The 7,111-nt window shown below is 44.5% G+C and overlaps 1 non-coding gene across 1 annotated transcript; it reads right to left on the reverse strand.

Moving 5' to 3' along the window:
• Positions 1 to 205: 205 nt before the first annotated feature.
• On the reverse strand, positions 206 to 292 carry TRNASTOP-UCA (transfer RNA opal suppressor (anticodon UCA)). Its single transcript has one exon. It is a non-coding gene; the product is annotated as a tRNA-Sec (tRNA).
• Between the last annotated feature and the right edge of the window lie 6,819 nt (positions 293 to 7,111).

Below are 7,111 nucleotides of genomic sequence, written 5' to 3' on the forward strand. Positions count from 1 at the left end.
CTGAGAAATGTGTAAAGCAATGATTGGAGGGATCTTAGTATAAAAGCCATGGAAACAAGAACTGAGACACATGCATGTCATCCTGTATTCCTGTGGGCTGTAGGCCCTGTGTTATTAAAGGACCTTTACTTTTTATCTTACCCTACACTAACGTGGCTCGAAGTCCTGTTTTTGGGGGGAAGGGTCATTCACGGCATCAGTTTGGCGCCCGAAAGGTGGAATTGAACCACTCTGTCGCTAGACAGCTACAGGTTTGAAGCCTGCACCCCAGACCACTGAGGGTCATCCGGGCAAGAAGTTTCGAAGCTTCATCCTGCGGGAATTCTCTACTGCCGGCACATTTTGGAGGATTCCTTCAGTGACCTTTGAAACTCCTAACAGCCGGGTAAGATAAAAAGAGCAGTTCCTTTGGGTATTTTTGCTAGTAAACTAAGGGAAGGTTTTTCCCTGGAACTGGGAATATGTTGGGCTGAGAGGTAGAACTGATCTGGCCAGTCAGTTTCTCAGCCTGGTGGGCAAAAGGGTGTTTTGCCTGGGTGAGGGACGGTTTGGTCCCTTGTTGCTTCGGGAAGGGCAAAGCAGAGTGCTCAGGGGTTTCATGTTAGCTGAATGCAGCTGGAAAGGAGAGGAATATCTCTCTGGGATTACATCACTCTGTCTTAGCCTGAAACGGTAACATAGCACTTGGAGGAGTGAACTTGCTTGGTATTCCTGAGGCCAGCACTTCAAATCTGAGTGCTGAAAAGTTTTTTCCCTTGCCTGTAACTTGTCAGCATGGGTTGTACGCAATCCATGGAAGAGGAGACTCCAGTGGAGTCCCCTCTAGCTTTGGTTTTGCGGAAATGGAAGCATCTAACAAGCCCTGAAACATCTTTGAGAAGGCAAGTGTTACGAAAAGAGAAAGGGTGGGAAGAGATCAAATATGCAGAGCAGGGAAGCACCCGTAGCTTTCCCGAGGTTGCTCTGGCAAGCACAGTCACTGATAAGGTAGCCCTGGAAAGGGGGGCCAGAAGGAATGGTGCAGGGACTGCAGAGAGCAGCGTGGGGCGGGAAGCAGCAGGCTCATTTCCGTCTTCCCATCAGTCGGCCCGAGCTGTACAGGGGGAGGCAGCACCCTCCCTTCCCCCTTTCCCCACCTCTGGCGTTTCCAGCTATGCAGAGGCAGAGACAAGCGAGGGAAGAGCAGCAGACACTGCCGTTGCTCGGCAGCCAGCTTGTCCGGTACAGAATAACAGGGAGACCAAAGCAGTGGATAACACCAGGATTGTAGAGAACAGTCTCCTTCCTGCCTTCCCTTCCCCTGTTCATAGCTGTGTGAGAGAGCAGTCAGTTTTGTGTTTTAATGAAGCAGTGGTTTGCATCTTGTCTGTTGTTGAAAAAGAAGATTTGTATCAGCACCTCTGTAGTGAAGAAAAAAAAGCAAAGATAAGCTGGAGCCAGCCTGGTAAAAAGGCTAAGGCAAAGCTGAGTTTCTGGAATGGAGCGGCTGTCTCTGAGCTCAAAGAGCTGGGCTGGGAGAAGCCAAGACAAGCGTGGCTGTGGCACAACTGCCTAGATTCAAGGCTAGTCCTAGCCTGGGAGATTAACAAAAGCAATAATCTCAACTTTCTAACTTACTTTTCTTTTAAAGACCATGAAGGGTCTGTGTTCCCAAAGGGAGAGAGAGGGAGTGTTTCCATTCCCTTGAGAAAGAAAGTACCTTTGCCACCTCCCGAGGAGGCAAAGAGGAAGGTGTTTTCTCTGCGTTCCCCTATTGGAGAGGGAGCAGGGAGAGTTGCCATAAAAACCCCCTGTAAACAAATGAGTAACCAGAAGTCCAGCAGCTCCTGGGAAAGAGGAAACTCCAGAAACGGGCCGGGACCCCCAGAGCCCCCCAGGAGGCTGTCCTGGCGGATACAGGGATGCACTGAAGTTGTTCCGCGGGTGCGGGGATGCACTGAAGCTGCTCCCGGGGACACTGAGACAAGCGCATATGCAGTGCAAGCAGAACCCCTTAGAGAAGGAAAGCTTGGCATAATAGCTGTCCCAGGACAGCCAGGAGCAGGTTCCACCAGAGCCGTGAAATTGACTTCTGCCAGCATCGCTCCACCTGGAGTGGCGAGCAGAGCCAGCAGAAAGGGGCCAGGCACAGCAGGGTTGGCCTTGAAAATCGGCACAGCCAGCAGCTGTGAGACTGGCTGCAGAAGGGCGGTAGCCAAGCAAGCAGATAGAGCGAGTGCGGGGGAGGCAGCACACACATTCCCGGGACCGGGAGATGAACAAGCAGGGCTTGCTGGCCAGGCAAACACAGCTTTTCCTTGGGCAGCTAGAGCAGCACAAGGTCCTGAGGGTACCAGCGGAAAAAAGGTGCTTGTAACTGAGAGTCAGCTGCAGCAAGAGCAGGATCAGTCTCGCTCGGCCATTGGCTGCAACTCCGTGCTGGGCCCTCCCGCTGCTGAGAACAGAGCAGGCACTGGCTTTGCTGACCCTTCAGCAGCTGCGGTGGCAGAAAGGAGGGCGAAGGAGGTTTTAGCAGAGACCGGGGGGAAAAGCGGGAAGGGGGAGCCAGCACGGTCCCTTCCTCCACCTCTCGCCGATGCCGTTCGTGACCATGCAAAGGCAGGGACAGACGTGGCCAGCTCTGCCCCTGTCTGGCAGCCAGTGTGTGCTGTGCAGAGAGGCAGGGTGGAGAGAGCCGCTTCTGACACCAAGATTGCAAAAGGCACAGGAGCAGAGAGACATGGTCTCCTTCCTGCTTTCCCTTCCCTTGCTCATGGTGGGGAGAGAGAAAAATCAGTGCTAGTTTGCCTTTTGTCTGCGGTTGGAGAAGAGGCTTTGTGTCATCTTTATAATGGAGAGTTAAGAGCAAAGCTGGGCCAAAGTGAACCCAGAGGGAGGAAGACATCTTCATCTTTGCCTCCTCCTAAGAAAGCAAGGAAAGGAAAGTTTTCTTTGTGCTCCCTCACTAGAAATGGAGCAAAGAGTGTTGCTATTGAAACTCCTTGTAAACAAAGCATGAGTAGCTTTTGGGAAAGAAAAGAACTAGAACACTGTCCAGGACCCCCGATCCCGGGCAGTTCCACCCCCGGGACCGTTCCCTTAAGAGCCAGCATGGCCCTGACAAAAAAGACCAAAGAAGCTGTGCTCAAAGCCAGTGCTACAGCAATAGTAGAGGCCAGCATGGACCCAGGGTCAGTACCTACAGCTGAAACCTTGCCCAGACCGACAGCGGGAGGGCCGTGGGCGACCCTTTGCTTTCTATCCCTGTCGCTAACTATCCCTACCTGCCTCGGCGAGCAAGCAGAGAATTTAAACACCTTGTCCTGAAATACAGGACTCCCCAGCAAGCAGGCAGGCAGCCTGAACATCTCGACTGATTTGCCCAAGTGTGCAAAATTTCTAATTGCAGGAAAAGGGGGGCGAGTTCCTCTACCCCCGAGAGCATTTCCAGCATTTTCCCTCTACCCCTGCCACCAAGACCGAAAAGGGGGGAGTAAAAGAGTGATAGTGTCACTGTGTTACAAGCTGCCTGAACAAACTCAGTTCTTTCCAACTGTGATGAATGTTAAAGCACTAACTTAAGCTCTATCTTAAGTTTAAAGATTCTGTCTGTTTGAAATTTTCTCATTTCCATTTTAGAGAAGCCTCAACACCTGATACACCGAGACAGATTGGCAAAGTGAAACCAAAACTTTCTGTGGTAGTCTCTGTGTTCTAAGCTTGTTCTGAGTTGCTCCAGCTTGTAGCATGTCTGTCTCAGCATAGCTCTGAGGCTGCTAAAAACTAGGACCAGTGTCATACTGGTGCAAAATCAATCAATAGTTGCTACCTATGTATTTTTGCCTTTATTGTGAACTAACCATCTGCTGTAAAAACATGATTATTTGCAGACAACTAAGGAGTCTGTCACCACCAGACCTGAAAGACATGCCTCTCAAGAATCCAATCTGAGAGCAAAGTTGATGAAAACATCATTGTGCAAGCTTTGTGTAGAACAACTGTGTCTTCTCTTTAATTGCTGTTACATGTAAAAGAAAAATTTCTCTAAACCTGGTTCAAAAATTCTACACAGGAGTTTGTATGATTGTAATTTCAAATTTGTTTATTTTGAGTTTGTCTCTAACGTCTTATGATCTAGTGTCTGTTACAGTGTGTGAAGCACTGAGCCTCGCAAAAGAAAAGCGAAACAAGTCTTGTGTGTCCTGTGTTAAAAGACAAGAAAGTAACTGAGTCACAACAGTGCAGCTGGAGGATTGAAAGACTAATTTAGTAGACTTTCTCATGAACATTGAGTTACATCTAAGCCTGCAATCTTTGAAATGAACTGGTAACATCATAGCTGAATAGCTTGTTTAAGTCATCTATTTTAGCTTAATTAAGTGAATTTCAGTCCTGTCCTGAAAACTTTTTCATGCTCTTATGTCTCTTGGATTTCTTTCAGCAAAATGATCTTTTAGAAACCCGCATTATGGCTCACAATATGTGAAGATGCCATTGTTATTTAACATGCTAACATATACAATTTAGCAGTGAAAATGCTTTTATACACGGAGGCAAGGAACTCCTGCACAGCTACTCCGTGAGGTGGAGAGGACTGACTGTGGTCAAGGCAGGCTGTGGCAGGATGGTCTGACCTCGATAGGGCCTGAAATACACCCAGAGAATGCAAGCACGCTGTGAGGAGCAATTAGTAGTGCCAAGATGATGTTTGGTGTTGCAGAAACTCCAGACACAGCTTGCTGGTGGAAAGCTCCTGATGGGCCCGTGCATTCATGGCTAGCAGTCAACCCCTTCATGTTATAAAAGCTGAATCTGCTTTTTGTATTGTCAAAATGCGAGAATTCTGAAATTTGAGATTCCTTTAAAATTGCCTGGGATTTGCAAAATTGCACACTCCTAAAACTCAAATTAGCAAAATTTGTGAAGAGATACGAGAGACATAAGACACCTTACATACCCAAGCCTTGCCTATAGCTAAGGCAGAGAAACAACTGTTTCATTGGTTCTTCATATTCACATAAGAAAAGTTGGTTTGCAAAATTATTAAATGGTTAGACTTACTTTTACTTTGCAGAAACTCCAAAAGCCCAAGAAATTGGACATTTCTGTTCCAGACTGAGAACTGTTGAAAGATGGGACCCTGACATCTGCATGCTGCCTAGAGAGAGTCATCTCAAGTACTGTCAACTAACTACACCACAGTCAAAGACAGAACTGTACCCCTGTGATACAGACTCCAAGACCCCTTCAAAGATTAACAACCTGATGTCATCCTAAAAGACAAAATAGACTGCTTTCTTTGCATAGCAGGTTTCCTGGACTTACTGCAGGACAGAAGTCCTCTGCCCCTAGAACAAGGGCAACAGAGACTATTACTTTCTTAAATTAGTTTTTGTATGTATTGTTTGCATTGCTACTAACCATGAATTAAGGTTAGGAACTAAAATTTGTAATTGCATTTGGCTTTAGCCGAAACACCAAAAAAATTGCTAAATTTGCATTATGAATTTAGCTGAAATTTGAAATCAAAACTTGCATGTGACCCTAGTCACATATCCCAAATCCTTCAAAAACTGACTGCTGTATTTCTATTCAAATACCAGCAATTGATGAGAAAAGCAATTAGCCCTAATTGGCATTTTGATGAATGAAAAAAACTTTGGAAAGTCCTATGAAATTCCAGAGACCTGGAGATTCCCTCTCTAAAAGTAAGTCAATAGAAAAACACTGTCATTAAAATTATCCAAAATCAGACCTCAGACGCTATTGCAACTTCAGAAAAGTCCAGAGTTTGTCTCATGTAATACTACAAATCAAGTAACTCTTGCAAAGTTTCCACAAACCTACTTCATGGTTACTGAACCTAACCAACTGTTTAGTTATGTTTATCATTAGTGTTTTGCAATATAGCTAGCTGTAAAATTTAATACTATAGTTTTTATTTATCTTTTTAGTGTAATGCTAAGTTTAAATAGTAGAATCCAGACAAAATTTTTGAGTTTTGTCTGTTTCTAAAGAGGAAACTTGATGCCGAAAAAGTTTTTGTTCTGATTTTCAGATTTTATAGATTTTAAGAACACAGTAGTTGTAGATTTTTAGAGAGTTAATATTTCTAACAGTTTAAGTTTAATGCCTTTCTATCACTACCCCTGTCCCAGAACAAGGAGCTCAAATTCCTTTAGTTAATTAATCTTGTTTAGACTCCTTTCCAAGGTAAAGAGCTGAAGAATATCAGAAGGCCTACAGAATGAAACATAGACATAGGTCAGAGTGACCCAAAAGCCAGAATTAGATGAAGTCCAAGAGACCTTTGTGTGCCTGAGGAAGAAGAGCTGATGAAGACAGAGGGTCTTGACGACCCCAGACCCAATTCCAGGGGGTTGGACCAGGGGTGGGACTGGGACTGGACTGAGAAATGTGTAAAGCAATGATTGGAGGGATCTTAGTATAAAAGCCATGGAAACAAGAACTGAGACACATGCATGTCATCCTGTATTCCTGTGGGCTGTAGGCCCTGTGTTATTAAAGGACCTTTAGTTTTTATCTTACCCTACACTAACGTGGCTCGAAGTCCTGTTTTTGGGGGGAAGGGTCATTCACGGCATCATCACCTTAAAAAAAGTTTTCCTGTAGCTTTTGTAAACCAATGTTGTTCAGGCTTTCACAGACTGTTTGCTTTTAAATTTTTAAAAGAAAATATGAAATCCATTATACAACAAATTAGTGGTTTTGTTCTTACAACCTATGAAAAAGTTTTTGCACTTTTATCAACTGGTCCAACTTCTACTAATTTCTGAAAGTCTGTACAATTTAAAAGTGTATAGAAAGTAGGGTTTTTTATAAGCAAATGCCATATAGGATTATTGCTGAAATATCTAAAACCAGTTCATAAAGCTGCAAAACTGTATCTTTAACCTTAAATATATAGAGCCAGATGCAAACATAAGAAAATTCCAATCTATTAGTTACATTTAACAGAAAAAAAACATTCTTCTAAATTGCGGTGTTCTGGAAATACAAGGTAATTTACTTTTTTTTTTATTATCTCCAAATGTTAAGTTACTAGGAGAACTGATAAGGAAAATAAGCTTACATAGGAAACTTTAAACAGACTTGCTTTTCAGTGGTATAA

This window comes from Pithys albifrons, chromosome 26 (genome assembly GCF_047495875.1).
Source record: "Pithys albifrons albifrons isolate INPA30051 chromosome 26, PitAlb_v1, whole genome shotgun sequence".
Lineage (NCBI taxonomy): Eukaryota > Metazoa > Chordata > Aves > Passeriformes > Thamnophilidae > Pithys > Pithys albifrons.